This window comes from Pseudoliparis swirei, chromosome 17 (assembly GCF_029220125.1).
Source record: "Pseudoliparis swirei isolate HS2019 ecotype Mariana Trench chromosome 17, NWPU_hadal_v1, whole genome shotgun sequence".
Taxonomy (NCBI): Eukaryota; Metazoa; Chordata; class Actinopteri; order Perciformes; family Liparidae; genus Pseudoliparis; species Pseudoliparis swirei.
Window position 1 is genome coordinate 4,944,777 of NC_079404.1, and position 15,910 is coordinate 4,960,686.

Here is a 15,910-nt window from a genome sequence, read left to right on the forward strand (position 1 = left end):
ACAACTCACACACATTCTCACAGCAGGTGTATTTATGAAGTCACGTCGCAGTGCTTCTACATTATATTTATATTTATTGACATATTTTGCAGCAATCTTTGCTCCAAAGTGGGTGATACTGTACATGTGTGTGTGTTCATGCACTGCTCAGCTCTCAGTGGACAAACTGTCCCGTAGCTCTGTTCTGTGTGTCGATGCTTTGTAGCGAATAACAATACTTTAAGCTTATCGTTAAAGGAAAATATGCATATCGTTCAAAGCATAAATTACGTGTACAAACATCGAGTTGCGCTGGTAATTTTTATGATTTTCCGCCTGCTCTGTTAAATACAACCGTGTGATCACATGAGTGGGATCTCGCAGTTCAAGTTTGTCAGTCTTTGTTTTGTCATTCTGGTAAAAACTTTGCTTTTTGAGCTCAGGAATGTTAACTTGTTGCTTCTGATCCTGACATACAAACAATCAGAACTGAGATGGTATCTAATCAGTCTGGATGAAGGTTCCAGCAACGTGTGTGTGTGTGTGTGTGTGTGTGTGTGGGTGTGCGTGGGTGTGTGTGTGTGTGTGTGTGTGTGTGTGTGTTGGTTGCCAAGGTCACGTATCTGAACAGGCATGATCCTTTTGGGGGATCCTTTGGGGGTTTACCGTCTTGCCCGAGGTCACATGGGCGAGCGGAGCCGGGGATCGAACCGCCGATCTTCTGATTGTAGATCGACCCTGCTCAGTGGTATGACACTCTTGATATATTTTTGTGGCCCTTTTTTTTTATTTTATTCGTTTAGATATATTAACATAAAAAAATTAAAAAATGTCAGACGTAAACATAAAATAATAACAAATTAAAAATAAAACATGGCAAAATGATATATATATATATACACAAATATACATATATACTGTGTGTATATATATATATACACAAATATACATATATACTGTGTATATATATATACATACATACACACACACACATATGAACATATATATACACACAAACACAAAAATAAAACAGGGCAAAATGATACATATATATATATATGTGTATATATATATATATTTACATACATACACACATACATACACACACACACACACACACACATACATACACTACCGTTCAAAAGTTTGGGGTCACCCAGATAATTTCGTGTCTTCCATGAAAACTCACTTTTATTTATCAAATGAATTGAACATTTCATAGAACATATAGTCAAGACATTGACAAGGTTAGAAATAATGATTAATATTTGAAGTATTAATTTTGTTCTTCAAACTTCAAGCTCAAAGGAAGGCCAGTTGTATAGCTTATATCACCAGCATAACTGTTTTCAGCTGTGCTAGCATAATTGTTGCACAAGGGTTTTCTAATCATCCATTAGTCTTCTCAGGCGATTAGCAAACACAATGTACCATTAGAACACTGGAGTGATCGTTGATGGAAATGGGCCTCTATACACCTCTGGAGATATTTCATTAGAAACCAGACGTTTCCACCTAGAATAGTCATTTACCACATTAACAATGTATAGGGTGTATTTTTGATTAATGTTATCTTTATTGAAAAAACAGTGCTTTTCTTTGAAAAAGAAAGACATTTCTAAGTGACCCCAAACTTTTGAACGGTAGTGTATACACCCAAATACAAAAATAAAAACTACCCACCTGATTGAGCGCACTCAGACTGCTGAGTGTGTGCTCAGCAGACTTCAGAAGGACTTTTCTTCAGAAGGAGGCTGACCCTCTTAAGATTGTAGGACCGTTGAAAGTTTAAATTGTGATCTAGCATCTCCCCACACCAGTCAGCGCAAGTGACTTGTTGTGGGAGGCTGTACAGAACGGCATCATTCCCTCCTCCACCACCTCATACACGTCATCATATCTGGGTTGTCTGACCCAATTTACCAATCAGGAGATCTATGAACTCGTCTCCGTTTGACCGTACATTACTGTGAATGACACTGAATCCCAGCGTCTCCACAGTCGCTGCCATCCAGCGCTCTGTGGTCAACGTGTGAGAGACAATACGAGTTGGAGTTCAATTCTTGTTGTCCAGCCAGGCAGCAGGATGTGCAGTCCGGGTTTTTGTTCAGGCGGACATTTTTAGAAGCTATGAGAGACAAAACAATGTGTACGACGTCATTAGAGGGGGAATATGGGATGGGTTGACCCTCTCGCACAAGCACAGCGACAACAATGTGGTCACACACACACACACACACACAACCTCGTACTTCTATCTGTGTGAGGACACTCACATAATGCCTCCTCTAACACCTAAACCTCATTTTAACCTGAACCAGAAAAAGCAAGTCTGAAGCCTCCAACAGGCCTCTGATGCTCTGCCCCTCAATGAGGAAGCTATCTTTGTCCTCACACACACACACACACACACACACACATTTCCTCCACCTTACTAAAAAACGTGATAACCATCAACTCCGCTGAGTTCGACTATCAAAGTTACCATGAATGTTGTTGGTCTTCCAGTCAGGAAGACGCACAGCAACAAACAGACGTGTGTGCGCCGGCATATTGTGATTCATTTCCTGCTCTGCTCTTTTCCACTTTACCTTGTGTGGTCCCTATATTTAGCTCAGTCCAGGGAAACCAACCAACACAGGCAGGAAAACTATGTTGGGAAAGAATTGAAGGAAGTCTCGCGGCCATTCAGACAAACAACTCAGACACTGGGATCAGTGGTGGCTGAACACACAGCAGCAGCAGGCCTCTCTCTCTCTCTCTCTCTCTCTCTGGCTGAGGCTAACAAAGGGCTTTGGAATGATAGAGGGCCATCTGAGGAAAGAGCGAGGAGACACCAGGACCGCTATGCTGCGTTCAGGAGCAGCCTTTCGGACCCTGCCGGATTTGGGTTTTGCTGTGGATTTGAACGGGCAGAGAGTGGACCCCTACGTGATGCTGGAAAGGACCCACGTGGTCTGCTGGTAAACTGTCGGCCGGTTGAAAGTCTCACTTGAGGTAAGGCGCATACGTGGTTGAATGTAAAACCTGCGTCAACAATAAAAAGCGCGCTTGCATCCAAAGTGACGAGCTGAGCGGCTTCGTCCAATAAGGTCAAAGGTCATAGGCTACTAATACCTAAAGTATGTTATGATGTCAGCTGTTATATAAACGTGAACGTTCTCTAATGGCGTATCGTGCTGGTTCGGATCTAAACTAGTCTGGTAACTGATCTTCCAGATGTGTAGTGGGATACTCGTCTCAGTCATATTTGTTATTTTTAATAGATCCGCTGTTCTCGGTATTTTCTACTTGCCCTGGACATGGCGGTATGTATAGAATATGACGTAATGGCCGGTTACCATGAATACAATCAACGTCTCCGAGGAGAACAATGGAGTGAAGTCACATCACTAACCCGAGGACATCCAGTGGACAGGACACTAATCGCCAAACGTTGACGACACATCATTTATTAGCATTGTAGTATTCAATTCAATTCAGTTTATTTTGTAAAGTCCAAAATCACAAATTATCTTTATAATCATTCTTACAAGTCATCTTTAATCTGATGGAGAGCATCCTTCAAACTCACTGTAACCGTCGTAGGAATATTTCTTTTTGGCCAATGGCGTTCGACTAATTGTAAAACATTATCATAATTAAATGAGGACAAAATAGATTAAACATTATTTTATCTACAACTTAATTAGCTGTTGTTATCTATTGTGTGTAGGTTGGGGAATAGGGTGACACATTATACATTATATTATAATACTTTTCATAAAGTTCTGGAAACAACAATAATAATTGTCTCCAATAATTGTTGTCTTCATTACTTGTTGTCTCCAATGATTGTTGTCTCCAATGATTGTTGTCTCCAATTGTTGTTGTCTCCAATGATTGTTGTCTTCAATGATTGTTGTCTCCAATAATTGTTGTCTTCAATAATTGTTGTCTTCAATGATTGTTGTCTTCAATGATTGTTTTCTCCAATAATTGTTGTCTACAATGATTGTTGTCTCCAATAATTGTTGTCTCCAATGATTGTTTTATCCAATAATTGTTGTCTCCAATGATTGTTGTCTCCAATGATTGTTGTCTCCAATAATTGTTGTCTCCAATAATTGTTGTCTCCAATAATTGTTTTCTCCAATAATTGTTGTCTCCAATGTTTGTTGTCTCCAATAATTGTTGTCTCCAATGATTGTTGTCGCCAATGATTGTTATCTCCAATGATTGTTGTCTCCAATACTTGTTGTATCCAATGATTGTTGTCTCCAATGATTGTTGTCTCCAATAATTGTTGTCTCCAATGATTGTTGTCTCCAATGATTGTTGTGTCCAATGATTGTTTTCTCCAATAATTGTTGTCTCCAATGATTGTTGTCTCTAATAATTGTTGTCTCCAATAATTGTTGTCTCCAATGATTGTTGTCTCCAATAATTGTTGTCTCCAATGATTATTGTCTCCAATGATTGTTGTCTCCAATAATTGTTGTCTCCAAAGATTGTTGTCTCCAATGATTGTTGTCTCCAATGATTGTTGTCTTCAATGATTGTTGTCCAATGAGTGTGTATATAGTACAACATACAAACATGTATTGCTGTGACCTGTTCTTTGACAGTAAAGTTTATTTACTGTGAGACTTTCAGCCGACATCTAATTGAAGTCGGTGTTGATCTGGCAAAAGCAATCCACAAACAGTTATGACGGTCATTTCTAACGGTTTTAAAAACACACAAACAAATGCTGTTCCACCAATAGGAACACGGTCACCGTTACGTTTCCTGCACCTGGAATACAAACGTGCATTAAACTCAATGTCAGTCACAACAACACAATATTCACTAAGACGGATCAATTCATTCAAACAAGGAGACGAGTTACAGCTTTGAGATGAAGATAATCAATAACAGTTGATATACAGATATAATATCTAGTTTAGGATTTGGAATTGGACGAAAATCCCCCCCCCCTACACACACACACACACACACATTAACCCCTTATCCTACATGCAGACGACCATCCTGTCCGTCCACATGCAGCGCTTCCTGTTTGTGTTCATGGTGGGTTTGGAAGTTGGAAGCAGGAGCTGCAGCTGTTTATGATATTGCACTTTTATTGAAGTAATAATGTTAGTTCAAATGTGCACCAATCAAGAGGGGAGGCTGTCCTCTTCTCCTGTCCTTTGGTGGAGTTTTTTGGTTTGTTGTTTTGCATATAGGTGTGAATGTCATGTGACAAGTCCCCCGACGAAGAGGCAGCTCATTGGCTCTTCTTCCTGAGGGATACGATAGATCAAAGTAGTTCATAAGATGGTTTGAATTGTTCTGGAATGTGTAATGGGACTGTTGGTTGTCGGTTCTTACTGACAAAACAACTGGAAAATCAACACATTGTTATTTTTAGGGAATATATTTGTTTAACTGCTGTATTTTATAACTGGAAACAAATGGTTTCACAAAAATATTGTTCTTTCTTTCAATCATTTTATTTTAATAGCTTAAACTCAAAGATAAGAGGTGTTCACTTTGAATTATTGTCCACTGGGAAAAACATCAATATATATAGATATATATATCTATATATATTCTGGGTTGCCGACCCCTGCACAAAGTACTTCTATCATGTTGAAGATTATATGGATTCATATTATATGGATTCATATTATATGGATTCATATTATATGGCAGTTCTGGCAAAATCAACCAGTTTACTCTGTATTTGGCTCATCAATCAATAATAACTGAGAAAAAACAATCAATCAAAATGTATGGTAAACACACGGCCAATTTAAGGGATGAAGGAGATTAGTGGGGTTGAATGGAAACTGCATATAAACACCTTACTCACCAGGCGGTGGACGTTATGCACTCACTGATGAAACAAGACATATGAGTGGCTGTAAACACACACACACACACGCACACACAAATACAGACACACACACAGATACAGACACACACACACACACACAGTCATAAACTCAGAGGCCATCTGCTTAAGCCATTGTGCCAGCTGTCTGACCCCGGGGTCGGTGTAACATCTGTCCAGACTCCAACCTGTCTGCTCTGAACCTGTGGACATCACATCCATTCCTCTGGTCACCGTGACAACACACCATTTAAGATGTTCCTTCTATAAGCAACTCCATTACATAATGGAGCACAGATAAAAACATAAATCGGGGTGTTTTGGTGTTCACGTAGTTACAATGGAAATAATCCATCTCTGTGATGTGTTCTACATTCAATTCAATTCAGTTTATTTTGTATAGCCCAATATCACAAATGACAAATGTGCCTCAGAAGGCTTTACAATCTGTACACATACGACATCCCTGACCTTTGACCTCACATCGGATCAGGAAAAACTCCCAAGAAATAGAAAAAACCCTTTCAGGGGAAAAAAAAGTGAAGAACCCTTCAGGAGAGCAACATAAGAGGATCCCTCTCCAGGATGGACAGAACAATAGATGTCATGTGACCAGAAGGAGTTATTACAGAGTTACAACACATTCAATGAGTATGACAGAGTGTATGAATAGTTGGTAGTAGGCATGGACCACGATCCAGACCTCCGTGATCCATCAGGCAGATGGAGGTAGAGAGGAGGAGTGGGCGGGGCATCAACAGGGCCATGACATCAGAACCAGCCAGGTCCAATGGACCATATGAGACGTGAAGTCACAGAGACTCCAGGGAGGAAGTAGAGTTAGTTATGTGCAATGGAGACATAAAAATTCATCCATAAGGATGAATGTTGTTGTTCTACATTATATTATTATATTGCATTGTGTGGTAGGTCTCTGAGGGTGTGTGCGCACCAAGAACCCTGCATACACTGGTATTTATTAAGGAAGGTTGTGCATACTTCAGACCAGAATAAACCTTTTTATTGCTGTGGGTGATCGGCGACACGATTGTGTTTTTATTATTGCCGGCTATGCAGCGATCTGTAAAATCTTTAATTAGTCTTGGACTTTGACATCAATGACTGTGTATGCTATGGTATCTATACAATCCATTATGTATATATAATATATATATATTATATATTCATATATATATACATATATACATACATATATATTTACATATATAAATATATATATATATATGTATATTTTTATGTATATATATATGAATATATAATATATATATATATATATTATATATACATATATACATATATATACATATATAAATATATATATAAATAATAAATACATATAAATATACATATATACATATATATATACATATATACATATACATATATAAATAAATATATTTAAAGATACATATATATACATTTGTATATATATACACAAATTGACTGTATAAACACATAGCTGTGATGAGGCTTTTAGGAGCACATTTCACACCTCAGATTTAATTTATTTAACAATCTCTTCTCAAACTGTGCAAGTTAGGATTTAAACATGTAGTGATGATTAAGATTAAGATTAAGCCAAGGGTAAAGTGTAATCCTTGGAAGGTTCTCCCAAATGTAATAAACCGGATGTTCGTGTGTGTGTGTGTGTGTGTGTGTGTGGGTAAGGTCACATGGCAGGCTGCTGTGTTTACCAACAGGAGGAGTTTACACTGTAGCGTAGTATCAGCTCCACCATGGGAGTCTCTCAGTTACAGACATCTCAGGGATCTTACTGTTAGCCGCTGTTCATGGGGTAAGTTTTGACTTGTGAAATCTAAATTATGAAGACTGTGTGATATTTACGACCAATAAGTTTCTGCAACATTTAAAGGGCTTTCTTTTCTTTTAAAAGATGATTGAACACAGAATGGGATGGACGGTTTTAGCGAGCCGATTTTCAGCTGCGGCTTCATCTTTGTGTTGTTCTGGCTGTCAACTGTTGTGTTTAGAAGTCCAAGATGGCCCTGAGTCGCTGTCTTACTTTGTTATATTGGAGTCTTAATGTGTTGTTCGGCTTCTCGGAGATGTACTGTGTGTGTGTGTGTGTGTATGCAGGTGTGTGCCTCCGAATATAAGTGTGTGTGTGCACCTACGAGCCCCCCCCACGTCACACGGAATGACGCATCCACAAGCCACAGGCAGACACACAGTGACCCATTGTGGAGGCGCAAAAGCACAAGTCATGCTAAAGGGCACAGCGTGAGCCGTGAACCCAAAAGGAAGAAAAGCACAAGAATGTGTCAGTGTGTGTTTCCCGTTGACGTACACCACGGTGTGGCAGCAGCGTGATGGCCTCACACACACACTTTCAGAATGGCCTGTTTGTTGTTCGCGAGGCACGGACGCGTCACGCTGCCGGGAGCCGGCAACGGGAAGCGACTCCTTTTACTGACACGTCTGCTGCATATTTTGTATGCGCGTACATTTACTTCAGAGGGTTCCGAGAAAACGTCCGACGCCGAGAGGCCGGTCGAGGTCGGGTCGAGACCGACGGACGAGGCCTGAAACGACGAGTCGGCTCTTTCGTGCACGACATTTCACTCCATTTGAAAACTGTGAGAGGATTAGGCAAGCTGTGTTGTGAAGCTATGGGATATTGTCTGTCTGGGTTGGCTCTTGAGGCTCTGGTTTCCTCCCACTCAGGAAAAGACATGTTCATAACCAGTGGGTGTGAATGGGAGCGTGTTTACACCAACTCATAAACACAAATTACTCAATCTGTCGCATGTTGTGTCTCTGCAGGAGCGCAAAGGCAGGTCAGACAGGTCAGACAGGTCAAACAGGTCAGGCAGGTCAGACAGGTCAAACAGGTCAGACAGGTCAGACAGGTCAGACAAGTTAAAAAACATGTCAGACAGGTCAGACAGGTCAAACAGGTCAGACAGGTTAAAAAACAGGTCAGACAGGTCAAACAGGTCAGACAGGTCAGACAGGTCAAACAGGTCAGACAGGTCAGACAGGTCAGACAAGTTAAAAAACAGGTCAGACAGGTCAGACAGGTCAAACAGGTCAGACAGGTTAAAAAACAGGTCAGACAGGTCAAACAGGTTAAAAAAACAGGTCAGACAGGTCAGACAGGTTAAAAAACAGGTCAGACAGGTCAAACAGGTCAGACAGGTCAGACAAGTTAAAAAACAGGTCAGACAGGTTAAAAAACAGGTCAGACAGGTTAAAAAACAGGTCAGACAGGTCAGACAGGTCAAACAGGTCAGACAGGTTAAAAAACAGGTCAGACAGGTCAAACAGGTTAAAAAACAGGTCAGACAGGTCAGACAGGTTAAAAAACAGGTCAGACAGGTCAAACAGGTTAAAAAACAGGTCAAACAGGTCAGACAGGTCAGACAAGTTAAAAAACAGGTCAGACAGGTCAGACAGGTCAAACAGGTCAGACAGGTTAAAAAACAGGTCAGACAGGTCAAACAGGTTAAAAAAACAGGTCAGACAGGTCAGACAGGTTAAAAAACAGGTCAGACAGGTCAAACAGGTCAGACAGGTCAGACAAGTTAAAAAACAGGTCAGACAGGTTAAAAACAGGTCAGACAAGTTAAAAAACAGGTCAGACAGGTTAAAAAACAGGTCAGACAGGTCAGACAGGTCAAACAGGTCAGACAGGTTAAAAAACAGGTCAGACAGGTCAAACAGGTTAAAAAACAGGTCAGACAGGTCAGACAGGTCAGACAGGTCAGACAAGTTAAAAAACAGGTCAGACAGGTCAGACAGATCAAACAGGTCAGACAGGTCAGACAAGTTAAAAAACAGGTCAGACAGGTTAAAAACAGGTCAGACAAGTTAAAAAAACAGGTCTGACAGGTTAAAAACAGGTCAGACAGGTCAGACAAGTAAAAAAAATAGGTCAGACAGGTGAGACAGGTCAGACGGGTGAGACAGGTCAAACAGGTCAGAGAGGTCAACGATACCTTCTGAATTATGCTTCATTATGTTTTTATTGATGTGGTATTTGGCGCGACCGAAGATGAATAAATTCTTCCTTTCAACAAAACAAAGTCTTTTCAATTCAATTTAATTCAGTATATTTTATAAAGCCCAATATCACAAATTACAAATTTGCCTCAGAGGGCTTTTGAGCTCTGTTATTTAGCATAAAAGTATAAATATGTTTCTATAAATGATGTGTATATCCATGTTTAAAAGGAGGTTTCTGTTTTCTTTTGCTTTCTTTTCATGGGTCAGACCAGAGAGCCGAGGGTCACGAGAGGTCATCAGAAATAGGGTTGAAAGTTTTCCTATGATTATAAAATGTAAAAGTCACTCTTAAAACTGCGATTTTTATCCTCACACTGAGATAATAATTCATATTTATTCTTTTCTCATTTTTTAAAATTATTTTCTGATGGACCTCAAACTTCTTTAACAAATGTATTAGAAATAAAGTTTGAGGGACCATGGCCATGATTGTTTATGACAAGTAGAAATATTGCCCCAACGGTGCCAGGAATGAACGGTGGATTACCAAAATCATTGGAATCTCTCTTTTCTGGAAAATTGCATGTCAATCAACCAATTATGATATAACAAACAAAATGCCAATAACCCAAATATTGGCTGTTCACCCTTTTTTAAACTATTGGCTCCCAAGTGTTGTTATTTTAAAGTAGCACATCACACTGGTTTGGATCTGTAAATAGATGTGGCACAGATTGAATGTCTGAACAACTTCTGATGCGACCTCTCGCTCCTTGAGCAAGTATTAATAATGGACGGGTGGAACATCTATTTTGAGCTGTCTCTTGAAAACAGAATCCAAAAGTTTGCCATACTCACCATTAGTTTTGCTTCATGGCTAAACCAGGATTTGACGAGCATGATAAATCCCTCATGCACCTAGCAAGGCCAGCCCGTAAGAATATGAATATGGAAACATGGCGCTCGGTTTCAACTTTCAACTTTTGTAACTCGGCACGAATGATTACGTGACTCAAACTGTTTACTGATGACGAAATAATCTATATTTACTCTAGGGCATGTACGGAATAGGCCAACTCGCTTTTAAACGCTTTAGAAATAAAGTAGTGTATGAGTGTGAGATATGAGCTTCTGGATAATTACAATGGGTTAAATGCTTTTTAGTCGATGGGGATAGTACGACGTACACTCGTTGATTCTTCATGGTTCATCTTGTGTGTAGAAACTTCTCCTGCGCCGGCTGTGGAGGCGTCGAGCGACGAACTTGTCACGACTGTTGTGGCCAGAGAGAGAGAGAGAGAGAGAGAGAGAGAGAGAGAGAGGACCCGAATGCCGACGACGTTCAACAGAAACTTTAATCTTCTTATCTCAAAATTATTCAATTCAGTTTATTTTGTCCAGCCCAATACCAAACATTACAGATTTGCCTCAGAGGGCTTTACAATCTGTACATATAGACATCCCTGACCTTTGACCTCACATCGGTCAGGAAAAACTGCCCAAAAATATAAAAAACCCTTTCAGGGGGAAAAAAGTGAAGAACCCTTCAGGAGAGCAACAGAGGAGGATCCCTCTCCAGGATGGACAGAACAATAGATGTCATGTGACCAGAAGGAATCATTACAGAGTTACAACACATTCAATGAGTATGACATGTTGGTAGTAGGCATGGACCACGATCCAGACCTCCATGATCCATCAGGCAGATGGAGGTAGAGAGGAGTGGGCGGGGCATCAGCAGCGCCATGGCATCAGACACAGCCAGGTCCTCAGGACCCTATGAGACGTGAAGTCACAAGGACTCCGGAGAGGAAGCAGAGTTAATAATGTGCAATGGAGAGATGAACAGAGGAATACTAATAATAAGAGAAAATATCAGATCTAAACAGTACAAACTAGAATGGGCACTCGGTAGAGCGCATACCTTCGCATATCAAAAGATTGGGCATTGCATGATGAACATTTTGGCATTAGTTGCATGCCAATTGGACAAAAATGTATCGTGCTATGGTAAAAAAAGATGTTGACCTTTCCATGACCTTGACCTTGACCTTTGACCCGATTGATCCCAAAATCTAATCAAATGGTCCCCGGATAATAACCAATCATCCCACCAAATTTCATGCGATTCAAGAAGATTTTGACCTGTTCATGACCTTTGACCTTGACCTTTGACCCGATCGATCCCAAAATCTAATCAACTGGTCCCCGGATAATAACCAATCATCCCACCAAATTTCATGCGATTCGGTTCAATACTTTTTGAGTTCTGCGAATAACACGCATACAAATAAATAAATAAATACACGGCGATCAAAACGGTTCAATACTTTTTGAGTTCTGCGAATAACACGCATACAAATAAATAAATAAATACACGGCGATCAAAACGGTTCAATACTTTTTGAGTTCTGCGAATAACACGCATACAAATAAATAAATAAATAAATACACGGCGATCAAAACATAACCTTCCGCATTTTCAATGCGAAGGTAACCAACACAGGGGAATGAGAGAAACAGGGTTTGAATACACAGGGAAGGCGCAGGTGATTGGACACCCTTCCACCTCAGTTTGTGAGTAAACACAGAGGCTGTGATTGTGCAACAGAAATACTTTTATTTGCCCGGAGGGTCGACGAGTTGCCCCGGCAGCTATGCCAGCGGCGGTTCTTTGGCTTTCTATTTCGGTTGCTCAGCTGTATGCCGACACTCGAGGCAGCAGGGCGAGAGCCCGGCGACTGGATCTCCTGTGAAGCTGAGAAAACGAGCTCCTGCAGGGCAAAGGTCACGGCTCATGGAATTAAAATGATCATATATATTTGCCAATGAGAGGGTCGCTTTATTATTTGTTTTGTTGACCCGGATGAAGTAAATCTAGTTGACTACTTGACCGTGTTGTCTATGTGCGATGTGAAAGGCATCCTGATAGCGTGGAACCCGCAGAGAATTACCACCGACTCAGTCAAGTTAAGTCATGTCATGTCAATTGTATGTACGCAGCCCAATATCACAAATTGGCATCAGGGCAATTCATATGTACAGGATAGGACACCCTCTATCTTGTCAATCCTCTCTTCCAAAAAACAGGAGACACAGGGAAAGATGAAAGAAAGCTCAGGAAAAGATGTAGGAGCTCTAAAGGGAATTTATGTTAATCTGCCCAGAGAATCCCCCAGGGTTTATGTTGCTGCTACATTACATGGCAATAAACTGCTGTTTTATTAGTTTTACTTGTGTAGCATGAATGGACGATGACTTCATTTGTATTGCATGGGAACCATGTGTTGTGCAACAACACTTTGGTTCCATCTCATCGAGCGTGTTATCAGTGGTGGCTGCAGGCCGCTGTGGAAAAGCTCTGATAAACACAACCTGTTGTGCACCGGACACCCGACACACAAGTGGAGACCGACTAGTGGACGAAGAGGAGCAGCTGGTGCATATCTACCTCAAGAGTTGTGGAGATCAAAATATCATTTAGCTGAGGCTTCTATCCAAAGTGACTTACATGTTACATTCATTCACCAGAGACTTAACGACAGGGAGCAATTCAAGGTTAAGTGTATTGCTCAAGGACACATCAACTTGGGCAGGGATTGAACCACCAACCCCCTAATTGAAAGACAGACCTGCTAACCACTGACCACTGACCCACAGTCACCCATATACTGTATAAAAATAATATATATATTAAAACAATATATATATATATTAAATATATATATATATGGGCGACTGTGGGTCATATTTTTTTATTATATATATATATATATATATATATATGGGTCAGTATCTATATATATATATATATATATATAAATAAGGTTATGCGGCTGGGAGGCTTGTTTCATGTGTGAATACATTTCTTCATAATAAACAAACATATCACAGGATTTCACTCGCCCCTAAAAGTGAAACTATTTCGTATTTGTTTGTCTGCTGAGCTCCAGCTGCCACCACAGCTTCCCAGAGATGTTGCACTTCATCCCTTATCTGGTTTTCTAAAGTGGGGTATCTTTGGCTTTTCATAACTATTGTAGCCATATTTAGATATTGGTTGGGTCCAATTAGTTTCAGTGACCAGAGCAAAGAAATGTGAAACAGAGCAGCATTGATGATATGAATGTATGAAGATTTTCCATTGGCAGCATAATCCAGAAATAGTTATCGACACTTGTTACTGCAGCGACACACATGTCTGCATCCTTGACTTGGAGAGGTCGTACATCAAGTTACTGCATGACATTCACATTTATTAATATGTATGTTTGAATAGTAATAACCTATCAGTCAAATGCTACTTCATGAATAAGATCTTTTGGTAGTAAATCACCAGACACATTAGGAATCACCACATCGAAGCATTGTTCCTTTTAAGATCTTATCCATTCTAGTCCAGCAACAATGTCTACATTCATTCAACTGTGTACACACACACACACACACACACACACACACACACATTATTCATACATTTCTGTCATATTCATTGAATGTGTTGTAACTCTGTAACACTGTTTATCTGAACACATCACATCTACTGCTTCTGTTCATCCTGGAGAGGGATCCTCCTCTGTTGCTCTCCTGAAGGTTTCTTCCCTTTTTTTCAGTTTTGTTCCTGATGCAATGTGAGGTCAAAGGTCAGGGATGTCGTATGTGTACAGATTGTAAAGCCCTCTGAGGCAAATTTGTGATTTAAGGCGATACAAAATAAACTGAATTAAACTGAATTGAACACACAGACGAACACACAGACACACTGATTGCTGATGTTGACATAAGTGTCACAGAATTAATTAGATTGCGGCCAGTGACGTATGTCTTGCCTCACCAAGTTGATGGTAGCTGCTCCCACAATGCACTGCTGATCCCCCATCAGCAGACTGAACGCCGCTGTGGTTGGCTGCTGATATTCCAAGCTGCAAAGCACCTCAACAAACCAAGAGTTTTAGACTTCTTAAAGAGAATATAGACTAGATTTGCAGGTGCTGTATGCCACATGGTTGAAATAGAACACATTTACCTTAAATTCTATTCCATTATCCATACCGCTTATCCTCATTAGGGTGGCGGGGCGCTGGAGCCGATCCCAGCTGACACAGGGCGAAGGCAGGGGACACCCTGGACAGGCTGCCAGTCCATCCAGGCACATTTACCTTTACCTTAAACCTGGTAATTATGTGCTTACACATGTTCAATTGAAAATGATTTTATGTACACTACATGAATGTAATTTGTGCAGTTTGTGTTTTTATCAATAAGATGCCCACAGAGAGTAGCAGTAGTTCTTTCTGCCCATTCTAGCTCTTTGCCCCTCTTTCCAGCTACGTTGATTCTTCCACAAGCTCCTGCATCACTTTTATGCTCTATTACCGTTCTCCACCTGTCTGGCTTTTCCTCATCCTGGTCTCGTCCTACTCTGACTCCCCCATCATTCAATTCAATTCAATTCAGTTTATTTGTATAGCCCAATTTCACAAATTACAAATTTGTCTCGGAGTGCTTTACAATCTGAACACATAGACATCCCTGCCCCAAAACCTCACATCGGATCAGGAAAAACTCTCAAACAACCCTTCAGGGGGAAAAAAGGGAAGAAACCTTCAGGAGAGCAACAGAGGAGGATCCCTCTGCAGGATGGACAGAACAATAGATGTCATGTGACCAGAAGGACAGATTAGAGTTAAAATACATTCAATGAATATGACAGAGTGTATGAATAGTTCATAGTAGGCATATTCCACGATGGAGACCTCCACGATCCATCAGGCAGATGGAGGTAGAGATCATCATCATCCGGCCCACATGTCTCATCATGGCAGCATGGCTGTAGGGGGGGTCCAGAAATACAAAGGTCCAAAAACTGAGCTTTCTAGGAGGGTTCTGGGGCAAATATATTTGGTGTTTATACAAAACATATTGCTCAGGACTCCCTGCTCCCCTTGCCCTGTTTCTACAGACACATTATGATTCCATACAGATTAGCAGAGTTTTAAAGTCGATTGATTTACAAGATGCCTATCAGCAAGTGCCAGCTGAAAGCCATACGACAAACAACACATTGGTAAATTAGACTTCAGA

The 15,910-nt window shown here is 40.5% G+C and overlaps 1 protein-coding gene across 6 annotated transcripts in view; it reads left to right on the plus strand.

Annotated features, from left to right (window-relative positions):
• Positions 1 to 15,910, plus strand: part of rasgrp3 (RAS guanyl releasing protein 3 (calcium and DAG-regulated)) — a 42,012-nt gene that overhangs the window by 495 nt on the left and 25,607 nt on the right. The window contains exons 2-3 of one of the 6 annotated variants that reach the window (XM_056435370.1): positions 2,593 to 2,976; positions 14,895 to 15,001. The exons of 1 other annotated variant lie outside the window; for it this stretch is intronic. The gene's annotated coding sequence lies outside the window, so the exon portion shown is untranslated. Of the gene's footprint in view, positions 1 to 2,592; positions 2,977 to 7,587; positions 7,656 to 14,894; positions 15,002 to 15,910 lie in introns of those variants that run through there. 4 more of the 6 variants (XM_056435372.1, XM_056435374.1, XM_056435371.1 and 1 more) reach the window with 4 other exon arrangements.